Below are 17,028 nucleotides of genomic sequence, written 5' to 3' on the forward strand. Positions count from 1 at the left end.
CCCACTTCCCCAAAGCAAAAGACAAACTGCTGCACCTTGTATCTCCACTATTTTAAAAAAAAAAAGAAAGGGAAGCATAAGGTCTGATAGATTTCTTCAGATTCTAGATACAACACATTCTATACACTGCTCTGGCCCATGTACAGAGTAGTATGAAAGGCTGTCAGCTTTGAGTGGCATAAACAACTCTGTTGTAGAGCAAGGAGTTCCTATGCCACTGGAGGTATAAATGGTGGGGAAAGTTGCAGTATAGCATTTATATAGCAAGCCCCAGTGGGAGAGATACAATGCAGGCCCCTGGAGTTCTGCAGAAAAGCCATGCTATTAGAAAAACAGTTTCTGGTGTGCTACTGGGCTCTGGAAGAGATAGAACACTTGACCATTGGGCACCGTCTGTCCAGAACTGCCCATAAGCAGGGTTCAACAGGAAGCTCTCCAAGTCGTAAAGTCAAATGAGCTCAGCAACAATCCATTATGAGGCAGAAATAGTATAACAAAAATCAAACCCAAGTAGAACCAAAGGGCGCAAGTAAGCTATCTAAGTAGGCAGGCAAGACTTCCCTGACATCTACCACAGCTGTGCCAGCACCCTTCTTCAGCTCACATCTATAACTGTTTGGGGGATCCTATGAAACCAACTTGGGGCTTCCCTGGTGGCTCAGTGGTAAAGAATCTAACTGCAATGCAGGAGACTCCGGTTCGATCCCTGGGTTGGGAAGATCCCCTGGAGGAGGGCATGGCCACTCCAGTACTCTTACCTGGAGAATTCCATGGACAGAGAAGCCTGGTGGGCTATAGTCCAGAGGGTCGCACAGAGTCAGACATGACCTGAAGTAACTAAGCAGCAGCAGCATGAAATAAACTTAAGGAGGACATAAGCAAAGTTTCGCTTACAACAGGTCAGGTGAGTATGTGAATGCACACTGGGAAAAAAAAAAAAAAAGGCTTCAGAGACTTCCGTGGTGGTCCAGTGGCTAAGACTTCATGCTCCCAATGCAGGAGGCCTGGGTTTGATTCCTGGTCAGGGAACTAGATCCCACATGCTACAACTAAGACCCCATGCAGCCAAATAAATAAATAAAAATTAAAAAACAAAACAAAAACCCAATAGCTTCATTACAGCTACACTTAGGGGTGACCTTGATAGTGGAAAGGGAAAGTCTCCCTAAGATTTAGCTTTGATACACTTTGTGCAAAAAGAAAAGTGGCCTGAGACGAGAATATACAGACTTATGAGCAATGCAAATGGAGTAAGTACCTGGTTGGGGTCTTTAAGGAAAAAGACTGTATAATGGATGCAAAAAGATGTGAGTGGAGACAAATGAATTAATATATGGGAGTGAACATAAAGTGTGAAAATCTTCTCCAGGTGTTAATGTCCACCAGAAAGCATCCAACGCAGAAGAGGCAAGCAACCAAGCAGACAAAATGACTCAGGCAGCTGACATTAGCCACCCCAGAACTGGCACATGGAGACAGGAACAGAGAAGCCACTCTAACAGAAGTGAAGACGGATGCGGAGGAGGAGGCATGGACTCCCACTTACCAAGGCTTAATCAGGCTACTGCCGACTCTGAATATTCAACCTACGAGCAACAGAGACCAACACCGAGCCCCCAGTACAGCACTATACCTCACGCTGACCAACTGGCTCTAGATGACAAGCTCACCACTTGTGCTACTCCCTCTTGAAAGGGCCAGTGACTGATCCTCACGAGTATTCAAAAGATACTTATTCCAGGTATGGGTTTGTGTTTCCTGCCAACAGAGCTCCAGCCACACGACTAAAAAAGAACTTAGAGAGTACTTGACCCACAAACATGGAATCCCACATAATGGAGCATCCAACCAAGGGAACCACTTCATCATGAAGGAAATATGGCAGTGGGCCCATATCCATGGGACCAAGTGGTCTTATCACAAAAAGGCAGCCAGGCTTACAGATTATTGGAATGACCCACTAAGGACACAGCCAGTGTAGCAGCTCAGAGGCAAGAATGGTGTGCTATCCTCTAGCATGCAGTATATGTACTGATTCAAAGCTATGTTTCCAGTTGGGTCTAAGAACCCATAGATTCAAGAACCAAAAGGTAGAAGCCAAAATGACCACCCACTTACCATCATCCCCAGTGATCCACTGGAGGTCTCCAGTGGATTCCCAAACACTGGGCTCTACAGAGTTAGAGGTCCTGGGCACACTTGCCAGGAGATATATCAATGATCATACCTGAGCATTTGGGACTCTGTGTGACCAGGGACCAGGAGACAAGAAGAATCACTACCATGGCAGAGCTAATTAAACCTCATCCTCAGGAGAAGTAGGGCTGCTGTTACATAATGGGATCAAGAAGTATGTGTGGAATTCAGATGATCTACAGGGTACCACTTGATACTCCCCTGCCCAATTGGGACTGTGAATGGAAAAACACAACCACTTCACCCTTAGAAGAGTATGGTTTTCAGACTCTTCAGAAAGGTTTGGGTCATATCACTAGATAAACCACCAAGACCTTCAGAAATGATAGCTGATGGCAAGAATTCAGACTAGATAGTGGAGGAGACAATGAGAACCACTGTGACCCTAAGACCAGCTACAGAGAAGGAGGCTGAAGCCTGTCTCACTGTCCTACTTCTTCTAACTTTCCCATCAGGAAGAGAAGGCCATGGAAAAGGGAGGAGATGCTCTCAGAAAATGTTTAGAGACATAGATCGATACAACATAAAAAAGGACTATACCGGGAGGTGGGAGGGGGGATCGGGATAGGGAATACGTGTAACTCTATGGCTGATTCATGTCAATGTATGACAAAACCCACTGAAATGTTGTGAAGTAATTAGCCTCCAACTAACAAAATAAAATTAAATAAATAAATAAATTAATTAAATTAAATAAATAAACATAAAAAAAAAAAAGGACTATAACATTCACTTGCCTCTCCCTTCAAAAAATAACTTGCTTTCACAGGCAAAGGGTACAATTAGCTAACAGCCTCCAGCTGCAGCATATCAGAATTCATCTCAGCTTTCCAGTGGAGGCCATACTCTTCTTGGGCAGTTCCTTGTTGTTCAGTTCGATTCTTTGCAACCCCATGGACTGTATTCTGCTAGGCTCCCCAGTCCATGGTTTTCCGAGGCAAGAGCACTGGAGTAGGCTGCCATTTCCTTTTCCAGGGGATCTTCCCCACCCAGGGATTGAACTCGCATTTCCTGCATTGGCAGGCAGATTCTTTACTGCTAACCCACCAGGGAAGCCTGGGCAGCTCCTAGCCAGTGACTAAACACAGTGGGTATTCTAGAACCTAGACATTTCTTCTATTAAGAAGTTTTTGCTCTTGAGTTTCTTACTGAGTTGACTGAGTTTCTGCCCCCACCCCCCCCAACCCCTGCCCAGATCTGCATCATAGATTGAGGCTCTCCTTGGTCAGTTCAGTTTCCTCTCCCTTTCCCGTCATGGGCGTCCATCTCAGTGATTCCCAGGGGACCAAACCAACACACTATGCAATTAGCTCTTTATATGGATTATCCCATTTAGCCTACTAAAGTATTACTGCTATTTCCTTTTTAAGGATGAGGAAAGTGAGGCACAGAGATGATGACTTGTGCAAGATCACAAAGCAAAAACAGTGAAACTAAAATATGAACCCAGGCATTGAGAGCTTTGAATCACTATACCAGGGAAGAGAAGAAATTATCTTGTCATCTTCAGATATTAAAATGAGAGCAAATGTTTATCCTGTATAATTTTAGAGGTAAACAAAAAAAGGATAGATACTAAAGAAAAGCAGATCTTAATTATAAAAGAAATTTTCTAATAATCAGCAGTAACCAACAACAGAATGAAGTCCTTCAGAAATAATCAGAGCCAATCACCAGAGGGTTGAAATCGCCATGGATATTGTGAAGAGTGAGGCTTTACAAAGCAGATAAAAGTTGATCTAGATCAGTGAAAGCTTTACTACTAAGTATCATGTGGAAAAAATGGTTCCACAGTCAATTAGTCTGGGTAACAGACCACTAAATAAAGTGAAACAAATTCTTTACTTTTACTCTTCAGTTTTTAAAATACTAATGTGCAGTTACAAATCTCTGAGGGATCTAGTATGCTGGGGAAAAAAAAATGTAGTTGACTAAAGAACACTTCCTTGCTCTTGGTCTAGGATTATTTCTTTGCTAAGTCAAGATTCACTGATTCAAAGACTCCAGAAGCTGACAAGGAAAAGCATGATAGTTTTCTAGCTGGGTAACAATTTTCCAGCCAGCCAAAACATTACCTGATTATCTACATGTCAATATTAGCATATCTAATACCTTCAGGGTGGGTAGGCTGTATAAAAGTTGTCACTAAAATGCATTCCATCCTTTTTGAATGCAAAACACACCCTACTTTGCTTTATAAACAAATTATCTTAAGATCCACAATAATGGGTCCACATTTTAATTACTGAATTCCCACTTTATGAGCAATATGAAAGTTTTAATTATTTCAAGTGTGCTAGTGGTGACCTGGTTATTTTCACATAACACAGTTTGACATGCACTTTCCACAAATATAAACATCACAAGAAAGGGCAGAAGAGGGAGGGAATTCCCCGGCAGTCCTGTGGTGAGGACTCACTGCTTTCACTGCCAAGGGTGTGGGTTTGACCCCTAACTGGGGAACTAAGATCCCACAAGCTGCAAGGCACAGCCAAAAAAGAATAAAAAAACAACAACAAAAAAAGGGGGGAGGGGGCAAAAGAAGGGGAATAATAGGTAGAGAGGGAAGAGACCTTAGCCACAAACTATTCACCCAGCTAATTTCCAGAGTTTCTGTGTTTTTATTCAGAACGACATTCTCTTTAATCATTCAGGGAAAACATCTCTGTAAATCAGAGTCCCTTGACCTTGATTCTCCTATCTTCCTCAGCCACTACCAATAGACCACTGCCACCCATCCTGTTACTTCATTAATGACATTTAGTCACCATTGTCTAGAGTTGTTCACATACCAACTATCTTTTCATTGAGCTCTTCTTTAGAAATATTGAACAGACTATTAAGTGTGGAAACGGCTTTAACATCTAGCCCATCACTCAATTTCAGATCAGAGAAATGAGGTCCAGAGGTCAGTTATACTTATCTACTAATCACAAAGCAGGCACATTATCTACTTCAAAAATAAGTGTATGAAAGCAGAAATTCCCCAAATACATGCATATATACATTTTTAAAAATGAATACAAATAGCTACGTGCCAGTAGCACACTTCAAAGGCAAATAGCCACCAAAATCAATCAACTAAAGTTGTGTTCTCCTAATTTGAATACTCCCTTAAGCAGTATGGAAAATCTTAGGATAAAACAAATACAGAACACATGTGGAAGTTCACTTGATGAAAAAGACTGAACTCTGTAGTCAGTTATATGGTCTGAACCGTGGATGTGGGCTTAGGAAAGTCAATAAAACTCTAAGCCTCAGTTTCTTCAGTTGTAGAACATCCATGACACCATGGATATTACAGGATCATTCTAAGAATTCTAAAAAAAAAAAAAAAAAAAAAGAATTGTAAATAACAGACATGAAACACCTATTAGAAAGATAGCACACTGTTGACAAAATTTTTGTTCATTACACAAATAAGTAATAAAAGGCAAAAGAAATCAAGGAAAATTTTGTTAACCTGGGAACACTGGATAATGGGGTAAGCAGAAATAAGAGTAAGGAATGATCAGGTTGGAAGCAGACCATGAAGGGCTGTGCCAGAATAAAGAATTTCAATCTTTCTTTTTAACCTCTGAGCAAAAATTTCTAAGAGTGACCTCAGAATAATCTCAAAAATAATTTAACTTAGCTACTAATTTAAAAACAAACAAACAAAAAACCATGGACAGCTATTATATCACCAGAATCACAAGATGGTCTAAATGATGAAGTTCTGAAGTTTAAAAATTTTTTCTCAAAGTGGCAGTGTTTTACTTCAAATAATTACAGATTGTTTCTCTCAATTTAAAATGAGAAATGGAGACTAATGTTTACATAAAGTTTAAGGGAATATTTTCACAAAATTCTGATACTGCTTGTTCTTTATTTTAAAAGGGAATTCTAAGATAGGCTCTGCTGAGGTTTAAAAAAATAATGTAAACATTTACCATTTATCTTTCTTCATTTAAATAAAATGAATTCTGGCAGATAAGCTACCAAACCCTACCATGAGAGGTTAAAGAAGAACTATATTACAGAAATGTTTACATTTTCATTAATCCCAGCAAAAGACTTCAGAACTACTGTTTTTTTTAATAACTATATAGAAATTATGGCATCCAAAGCAACTATAAGACTGTGTAAAAACCAGTTATATAATCTTGTATAACTTTCAGCTCACTCAGTTCAAAGTTAGCATTAAAAGATCTAACAGTGATCATAATCAAATGGGAAAATACTGAAGGTGATCCACTGTATGTAGACATGCATTCTGTTTACTCAAACAATGGTTCCCTGGAGAATTTCCTAACTAGTTTGAAAAAACTTTAGAAACATAATCAAGTCATTACTGCTGACTTTGAACTGTGTCCTACAAAACCTCACAGAAAAGGTTTTAATAACCTTTTCCCTGAATGGGAACAAACAATAGGGGGCCATCCTACATACAAGTATAAAGAACTTTGCTGTAAATAATTTGTATTTTTTTTAAATTTTATTTTATTAGTTGGAGGCCAATTACTTCACATGTATTTTTGACTAATCTGTATTTATGCAGAATTACATCTCATGGGGAGGTAATGACAATCCTTAAAACCTGTCAGAACTGAGTGCTTAGAAACGTAGTAGGTAAATTTGCAACTGTACTCTTAACTTTTAAGAAATATTTTAGCAGTTAGCAGAAAACTAAACCTAAGGTTACAACTGCATTTTACTGACAAAAATTCTTAGAATTCAATCTTTTAGTTGAAGTCCCCATACCACTATCTTCATCACCACCCAGTGTGGTTAACCAGCTCACCGTTTACTAAACATGAAACTAAAAAGTTCATGCCATTCATCCTCAAGCCAAAAACCCCTTCTCATCGAAGAATCTGGCAATTTATCTGCAATTAAGTTTCAACAACTTACCTAATGACTGTAAATAAAAGTTACAAATCTCAAATAAAGCCTTATCTTACCACTTCACACCCACTAGGATGGCTATACAGTAATTTAAAAGACAGATAACAAGTGTTTTGAGGATGTGAAGAATCTGTGGTAATGTAAAATGGTGCAGTTCCTCAAAAAGGTTTAAATAGTTACCATTTGACCCTGGCAATTTCACTTCTAAGTATATGCCCAAGAGAAATGAAACCACATAAAATATCCAAAGCAACATAATTCATGATAGTGAAAAAGCTGAAACAACCCAAACTGAATGGATAAATTAAACTGGTATTATCCATAAACCCCTGCATGGATCACAGCCTTGTTGTGGCGAAGGGGCTTGTGTAACTCAATGAAGCTATGAACCATGCCTTGCAGAGCCACTCAAGACGGATGGGTTACAGTGAAGAGTTCTGACAAAACATGGTCCACTGAAGAAGGAAATGGCAAACCACTCCAGTATTCTTGCCCCAAGAACCCCATGAACAATATAAAAAGGCAAAAAGATATGACACCAGAAGAGGAGCTCCCCCAGGTTGGAAGGTGTCCAATATGCTACTTGGGAAGAGCAGAGAGCAACTACTAATAACTCCAGAAAGAAAGAAGAAGCTGGGCCAAAGAAGAAACGATGTACACTTGTGGATGTGTCTGGTGGTGAAAGTAAAGTTCAATGCTGTAAGTAACAACACTGCATAGGAACCTGGAAAGTTAGGTCCATGAATCAAGGTAAATTGGACATGATCAAGCAGGAGATGGCAAGAGTAAACACTGACATCTTAGGAGTCAGTGAACTAAAATGAATGGGAACGGGAAAATTTAATTCAGATGACTATTATATCTACTACTGTGGCAAGAATCTCTTAGAAGAAATGGAATAGACTTGATAGTCAACAAAAGAGTCGGAAATGGCAGCACTTGGGTGCAATCTCAAAACAACAGAATGATCTCAGTTTGTTTCCAAGGCAAACCATTCAACATCCCAGTAACCCAAGTCTACGTCCTAAACACTGATGCTGAATAAGTTGAAATTGACCACTTCTACGAAGATCTATAAAACCTTCTAGATATAACACCAAAAAAAAAAAAAGTGTCCTTTTTATCATAGGGGATTGGAATGCAAAAGCAGGAAGTCAAGAGATACCAAGGCAAATTTGGCCTTGGAGTACAAAATGAAGCAGGGCAAAGGCTAACAGAGTTTTGCCAAGAAAACACATTGGTCATAGGGAATGCAAGAGACAACTCTACACATGGACATCATCAGATAGTCAATACCGAAATCAGATTGATTATATCCTCTGCAGCCGGAGATGGTGAAGCTCTACAGAGTCAGCAAAAACAAGCTGGAGCTGATTATAGCTCAGATCATGAGTCCTTATTGCAAAATTCAGGTTTAAAATGAATAAAGTAGGGAAAACTACAAGGTCATTCGGGTATACCTAAATCAAATCCCTTATAAACAGACAGTGAAGGTGACTAGTAGATTCAAGGGATTAGATCTGGTAGTCAGAGTACCTGAAGAACTATAGACAGAAGTTCATAACTCTGTACAAGAGGCAATGACCACAAAAATCCCAAAGGAAGAAAAGATGCAAGAAGGCAAAGTGGTTGCCTGAGGAGGCTTTACAAATATGCTGAGGAAAGAAGAAAAGTGAAAAGAAAGGGAGAAAGGGAAAGATATACCCAATTGAATGCAGAGTTCCAGAGAATAGGAAGGAGAGATAAGAAGGTCTTAACTGAACAATGCAAAGAAATAGAGAAAAATAATAGAATGGGAAAGACTAGAGATCTCTTCAAGAAAATTAGAAATATCAAGGGAATATTTCACACAAGGAAGGACACAACAAAGGACAGAAGTGGCAAGGACCTAATAGAAGTTGAAGATATTAAGAAGATGTGGCAAGAATATATAGAAGAACTATACAATAAAGTCTTAATGACCAGGATAACCACGATGGGTGTGGTCACTCACCTAGAGCCAGACATCCTGGAATGTGAAGTCAAGTGGGTCTAAGGAAAAACTACTACAAACAAAGCTAGTGGAGCTGACGGAATTCCAGCTATTTCAAATCCTAAAAGATGATGTTGTTAAAATGCTGCACTCAATATGGCAGTAAATTTGGAAAACTCAGCAGTGGCCACAGGACTGGAAAAAGTCAGTTTTCATTCCAATCCCAAAGAAGGGCAATACCAAAGAATGTTCAAACTACCGAATAATTGTGTTCATTTCACATGCCAGTAAAATTATGCTCAAAATCCTTCAAGCTAGGCTTCATCAGTACGTGAACCAAGAACTTCCAGATATACAAGGGTTTAAAAAAGGCAGAGGAACCAGAGATCAAACTGCTAACAATTGTTGTATCATAAAGAAAGCAAGGAAATTCCACAAAAACATCTATGTCTGCTTCATTGACTATGACTTTAGCATAGTGTGGATCCTTCACTGTGTGGATCACAACAAACTGTGGAATATTCTTCAGCTCAGTCACGTCCAATTCTTTGCAACCCCATGGACTGCAGCACGGCAGGCTTCCCTGTCCATCATCAACTCCCGGAGCTTGCTCAAACTCATGGCCATTGAGTCAGTGATGCCATCCAACCATCTCATCCTCTATTGTCCCTTTCTCCTCCTGCCTTCAGTCTTTCCCAACATCAGGGTCTTTTCCAATGAGTCAGTTCTTCGCATCAGGTGGCCAAAGTATTAGAGCTTCAGCATCAGTCCTTCCAATGAATATTCAGGACTGATTTCCTTTAGGATGGACTGATTGGATCTCCTTGCTGTCCAAGGGACTCTCAAGAGTCTTCTCCAACACCACAGTTTAAAAGCATCAATTCTTCAGTATTCAGCTTTCTTTATGGTCCAACTCTCACAATCCATATATGACTACTGGAAAAACCATAGCTTTGACTAGACGGACCTTTGTCAGTGAAGTAATGTCTCTGCTTTTTAATATACTATCTAGGTTTGTCATGGCTTTTCTTCCAATGGAAACAGTGACAGAATTAGAACCTTACACGGAACAACAAACAGGTTCAAAACTGGGAAAGGAGTACATCAAAGCTGTATATTGTCATCCTGTTTATTTAACTTATATGCAGAGTACATCATGTGAAATGCTGAACTGAATAAATCACAAGCTGGAAACAAAAATGCCAGAAGAAATATCAACAACTTCAGATACGCAGATGATACCACTCTAATGGCAAATAGAAGGAGGAAAAAATGCAAGCAGTGACAGATTTTATTTTCTTGGGCTTCAAAATCACTGCAGACAGTAACTGCAGCCACGAAATTAAAAGACATTTGTTCCTTGGAAGAAAAGCTATCACAAACCTAGATAGCATATTAAAAAGCAGAGACATCACTTTGCTGACAAAGGTCCAGATAGTCAAAACTATGGTATTCCAGTAGTCATGTATGGATGTGAGAGCTGGACCATAAAGAAGACTGAGCGCCAAAGAATTGATGCTTTCTAACTTCAATGCTGGAAAAGACTCCTGCGAGTCCCTTGGACAGCAAGGAGATCAAACCAGTAAATCCTAAAGGAGATCAATCCTGAATATTCATTGGAAGGACTGATGCTAAAGCTGAAGCTCCAATACTCTGGCCACCTGATGCGAAGAGCTGACTCACTGGAAAAGACCCTGATGCTGGGAAAGACTGAGGGCAAGAGGAGAGGGGGGCGGCAGAACACGAGATGGCTGGATTGCATCACTGACTCAACGGACACGAGTTTGAGCAAACCCCAGGAAACAGTGATGGACAGGGAAGCCTGGCATGCTGAAGCTCACGGGACAGCAGAGTCGGACACAACTTAGCAAAAACAATGTGGCTCAGTGGTAAAGAATCCACCCGCCCAAGCAGGAGACGTGGGTTCGATCCCTGGGTCAGGAAGATTCCCTGAAGAAGGAAATGGCAACCCACTCCATTATTCTTGCCTGGGCTATCACATGGACAGAAGATCCTGGCAGGCTACAGTCCATGGGGTCACAAAGAGTTGGACACGACTTAGTGACTGAACACACACACACATGCACACACAACATTTAAATTATTTTATTAAATAAGACTGACAGTATTATAAAGTATAAGACATTCCACTAACTACACAATTAATATACTAACTCTGATACTTTAGCTTCTCCCTAATTTAGCAACATCTAATAGCTACATATTGACTATATTGATTTTATTTTCTTATAGTAAACTCTATAAATAATCACCTTTCAAGTTCTTTCAAACAGACGTAAACAAGAAGTATATTTTCCACTTCCAGGGTAACACTGATTTACCAGGACTCATGGGATTGAATTACAGCTCTGACTTACACATTATATTGTTTAATCCTTGCTATAATCCTATAAGGTGGGCATTATCAGCTTTATTTTCTAGGAGAATAAATTGAGGCTTATAAGGGGTAAGAAACTTGTCCAGGGTTAATGGGTTATAAGAAAAGACTGGACCCCATATCTGACTTGTTACAAAAATCTAGTTCTAATCTACAGCAGTATGTAAGGAAAAGTCTGTTTTGAAGATTCATCAATAAACTGATGCTGCTTTTTGAAAACAAAGTATAAGAACTATTTCTATTCAGTAACTGCAACTATGTACCTCTCACTAATTATTATATACTAAGAATATTGTTCTATATAATGCAAGTAAAACCAAAGATCATGCAAAACTCTGAATATGAATAACTGAAAATCAACAAAATTCTGAAAATGTAACATGTATATATTTTCACAGAGAATGGCTAATTTTTAGCTAAACACAGGGAATAGTTAATTTGTTAGCTAAAAATGAAATGGAAAATATGTGTAATAGTTAAAATCAAAATAGTTTTCCATCAAAAAAAATTTTGTTTTTAAAGTCCAAAAGTAAACGCATTCTCTAAAAAATTAAAGCTACCAAGTTTTAAGGCACACAGAAATTCCAATGCCTGGTTTTGTTCTCGTTTTCCCCAAAATAAGGAAAGGAATTAAATATTTATTGAGCACCTTCTATGTGACAGACACTGAACTAACTGCTTTTGATCACTTTCATCTCACGGAATGCCTGAGTACTAAGGGGTACTGTTAGTCCAGCAGCACATAAGAAAAAACTCAGGATCTAAATGTCACATTGCTCTAGGGTGTAGTAACACGGCAGAAAGGATTCCTACTCACATCTGACTCCATGCTCTGCACCACATCATGCAATTAACAACCAGAAAACACACCATTTAGGAACATGAGAATTTAAGTTAAAATTCAAGCAGTTATCTTTTAAATAAGCCTTGTGTCTGTGCCACTAGTCTGTGGCCAGTACCAAAAAAGTGCCAAACAAAAGTTTATTGAATGGAATGTAACAGAGGAAGAAATGGGATCAACTGCACTCACATCTTCTTTTTAATTTTTCTTTTTGAAGAAGGAAATGGCAACCCACTTGAATATTGTTGCCTGGAGAACTCCATGGACAAAGCAACCTGGCAGGCTACAGTCCATGTGGTTGGAAAGAGTCAGACACGACTGAGCGACTATCACTCACTCACTCATAAACACACCAAAGAATCATGTAATATATATTCCCTGCCTCTTGAACCTCCCACACACACACACACCATCTTTCTAAAGGAGCTAATGTAAAATTATTGCTCACAAGTAACATATATGATTTTTTCCTTAAAAAATAAAACACTGAATCAGGAAATAGAAGAAGGAATGAACATATATAAAAATTATTAATATCTGTAAAGGGCAAGCTACTGGATTAAACACAGAAGCTTTAAAGAGAGATCCAGCATGTTCCCCCAGATTACACTTGTCTGGTTCTGCCTTATAACATTTAATTAAACATGTCCTGCTTCCACAATTACCTAGTTGCTCACAGAGACCTTGGTCATTTCCTGTTTCTTAGAACACCAAAGACAGGACCTCACACTTAATATTGGTAGCTAAAATTTTATAAAGATCTTTACAGGTTACAAAACTTTTCCAAACGCATTTACCCTAAAAGCCTTGCATAAGTATAATAACTATCTGTATTTTACAGACAATGACATTGAAATCCAAGATTAAGAGCCAAGGTAAGTAGGCAGGTATCCTTCTGAAGTAACACCACAGCTACCAGAAAAGGCTCTCAAAATGTGTTTGATTGAATCAGCTGTCCCTCAAAGTATTGTTTTTCTAAGAGTATAACACCACATCATGTATGACATAATGAATGATCTGTTGCTATGAGAAATGACTGTACTGCCACTTAAGACTTATAGACTTGCTAGAAAACAGATACCTTCATTCAGCTTGACAAGGTTAATTAATTTTACCAGTGATACTTAAACTTTAGAAGGACTAAGAACTGACTAGCTTGATAAAAATTAAGCTCTTGGATCATCACCATCTCTAAAAATTCTGATTCAAGGGGCCAGCAATCTGCATATTTTAATAAGCACTCTTAGCTGATTATAATGTTGGTAGTCTTTAGAGACACATTAAGAAATGAATTTGATTTGTTTAAACTTAATCTACCTCCCCAAAATGTTTTAATGAAGGCCATTTTTTTACAGTTATATTTAAGCAAAAATCTTCCAAAAACAATACTAGACTACGGCATCTAATAGGATAGGTTATTTAACATATTTAACAAAAGCATTTAACACACAAAACCTCCTTCCACCTGGAGCTTCACACACTGCACAGGAGGTAAATTAGGGGTCTTTTAGGTAGTTAGCTATGTTAAATTGTTTTAATTGAGGAAATCAACTATGACTGCAATGTAATTTAGTAAAACATGTTTACAGGTCTAATACAAATGGCTGGCAACAGTAAAATGGAACGGTTAACTCTGAACCTAACACAGAAATAATCACTTGAAAATCACCCATAATACAAGCCCATTTTTAAACTTTAAATGACCATCAAAATGTTCTGTCAGATTATGGATGAATTTGCCCCCATTATTAAATATTTACTGAGGGTTGGCACGCACCTCTGTGTACTTTCTGAATTTTCTACAATAAGCATATTTTTTTCAGGGCTATAAGTTTTATAAGCACTTAATTCTACAACTTCACATGCATAATAGAAAACAATAATCCGAACCACGTTTATCATTAACTATAAATACTCAAATACCTGACTAAGGTATCAAATCATGATCACTAACTTTTCTTTTTACATTAATACTAGGGCAAATCACTTACCTACTAAAATTTAGAATATGTCCTATTTCTATCAGGTATCTGTTATTAGGATAGTTAGCATGACTTTAAAATCCTCTTGTCATTCATCCTATGGATCTATTTAGGGAGACTATTTTGTAACGAGGACTGAGGCATTAAAATCTTTACTCTCTCTTATGGCAGGGGTGGGGATGGGGGGTCAGACCTTTGTTAAAAAGGAAAAAAAAAAAAGATGTTTTTCTAATTGTGAGTATTTATCTAGGAAACTTAACATCGCAAAGCTGGAATGGGGCTTTCTCCAAGGCAGACCACGCTCAGGAGCAAAATGTAACAGAAGAAGGCAGAGATGAGCTCCCGGTAGGTGATGAAATTTCACCTCAAATAAGACGCAAACGGTCGTTTTCAGCCCAGTCAGGTGGGGGAATGACACTCCAGGAGTTCCAAGGGCTTTCGGGGCCCCGCACTTTCGGCGCGGGCTCTCTCACCCTGCCCTCCCGCCCCTCCCCCCGGGACTCTGCGGGACTTAGCACCGGGCGCGGAGAAGCCCAGGCTGTTCGCAAACAGGCGTCCTCTGCCTCCCTCCGGGATGTACGTGCGGGGCCCTGGGTGAGAGGCTGCGCTTTCCCGGGCCCGCGGCCAATCCAAAGGTTGCCAGCGACCCTGCCAGCCCCCGGCTCCACACACCCGGCCGCCCCGCTGCCCAGGCCGGAGCGAGGGCTTCCCGGCGTCGCGGGGCCTAGTCGCCCCCCACGCGCCTCCAGCTTCTCGGGGGACGCGAGGAGGAAGGGCTGAGCCGCCCACCCCCCCTCCACCAGCCGCGGGGTGGGGAGGCGGCCGCCGCGACAGGACGCCCCGTCCGCCCGGCCCGAGGACTTGCCGCCAGGGCCCTCCTGGGCGGCCGAAGGCCAGCGAGCCCGGGACCGCGCCGCGCCACACTCACCTCGAGCAGCGGCCGCTGCCGCCTCAGCATGGCCGGGGGGGTCGTCCCTGAGCCGACAGCCTCCTCCGGAGGGCACCGGCCCGGCCCCAGGCGCCGCCGCGAAGCCTCCCACTCCTACAGGGGCTGCGGTCGCCGCTGTTGCTGAGGCCCGGCGCCCGCCAGACCGCATCGGGCTCCCCGGCCGCCGCAGCCACGCGGATCCCGCAGGAGCGCCGCCGAGCCGGGCCGGGGGCGCAAGGCTGCGTCGGGACGACCGAGGTGCTGCAGGCGGGGATCCTCCGCGAAGCCTCCAGCGTCGCCGTGGCCGCTCCTGCCGCCAGCGCCGCTGGGCCACAGCGCCCCCTGGACCCCACGCCCGGCTACGGCGCCGGGACTGCGGCGGCCGCCCGGGCACGAGCGGTAGGGAACGCGAGGGAGCGCGGCCTGAGGTTGGCGGGGGCCGGGTGCTCCCTGCGCCGCCCTCGGGTCCCCGGCCCGCCCCCGAAGACGCCTCCCGGGAGCCGGAAGCCCCTCGGTCCCCACCGAGCTTGATGGGTCCCCTCCCCACTTCCCAATCTTCAGGCCCTGAGCATCTTTGCACCTTTTCCTTCTCTCCAGAAGGTACGTGAACAATCCTGGCACTCGGACCTTCACCTGAGAGCGGGAATGTGAGGCGGTCTTCTCGTTTTCATCTCTCGTGATTCAAGGGGGATCCCTCCTAATCCCTTCAGTGTGTCTGGATATAAGAAGTGACCCAGAATCAACCTCCCTCCCCACAACCCCACCTCCACCCAGTCCTCTCCCAAAACACACGAAGGAATTGTCTTTGACCTTAATTTATTTTCGATCTAGTGGCAGATCATCTGAGGAATTTCCTTCAGATTCCAAACCCTTAACCCCCAACCTCCCCCACAATAGAAAACAATAATATCCAGAGCAAGAGAAGAGTTAACCAATGAGTTGTCCGGAAATTCATAAGTAACTTAAAGGTAAGAGAAGAACTATCCATCTATTCTAACTAACCTACTCCCCAGCCTCCGTCTCTGCTCTTCCTCCCGCAACCCCTGCCAAATCCCAGGTGAGGTTTTGTAGGAAGGAAATTGTTACATAGCCGGGACTGTGGAAGGGCTGTGGAATTGTTCTGTTTGCAGACACCCCACATTCGATCCCACTCAAACTCTAGGGTGCAAACATCAGAACCAAAAACAAACGAAAAAACTATCAGAAGGAAAATAGGGAAACTGAGAAATTCTTTAAATCCTCTGGTCCCCAATTTTTCCAAATAGATCATTTTGCATAAAGTGGTATAGTGGAACAAGTAGGGACTTTGATGGCAGACAGGTCCTGATACTGCCCATTGCAGTTCTGTCACGTGTAACTTTATGACCCTGTACGAATTATATAATGTTTCAGAAACTTGGTTTTCTGATGCCTACCTTGCTGGTTGTTGTGAAGCTTAGACAGAATTTATGTAAAGGAACTAGCCCATGAAAGATACTCAATAAATGTTAGTTCCTACTATGATTGGTTCCAAAACACCTTTGCAGTCTTTCTTGGGTGTATAAAAAAAAGATGCAACATTCTTGGACTGGGTAAAATCTCCCTAAATTTCACTGTTGAATTTATATAACATCCCTCCACAGAAGGCTAATAGAGCCAGTATACTGGATCATTTGATGTTCTGTTGCATGGCAGATATCAGCATAGAACCAGTATATTTTTCTGTATGAAAAAAGATTATAAGGCAATCTCACCTTACCTTAGGTTATGTCCTAAGAATAATAAATCTTAATGAGAAAATTATATAAAGTCTCTGGGAACTTTCAAATAATAATTGAGCAGCCA

The 17,028-nt window shown here is 41.3% G+C and overlaps 1 protein-coding gene across 3 annotated transcripts in view; it reads right to left on the bottom strand.

The window, feature by feature from the left end:
• Positions 1–15,531, bottom strand: part of ZFYVE9 (zinc finger FYVE-type containing 9) — a 180,966-nt gene extending 165,435 nt beyond the window's left edge. For all 3 annotated transcript variants that reach the window (XM_065913224.1, XM_065913216.1, XM_065913207.1), the window contains exon 1: positions 15,205–15,531. The gene's annotated coding sequence lies outside the window, so the exon portion shown is untranslated. The remainder of the gene's footprint in view (positions 1–15,204) is intronic.
• Between the last annotated feature and the right edge of the window lie 1,497 nt (positions 15,532–17,028).

This window comes from Muntiacus reevesi, chromosome 1 (genome assembly GCF_963930625.1).
Source record: "Muntiacus reevesi chromosome 1, mMunRee1.1, whole genome shotgun sequence".
Taxonomy (NCBI): Eukaryota; Metazoa; Chordata; class Mammalia; order Artiodactyla; family Cervidae; genus Muntiacus; species Muntiacus reevesi.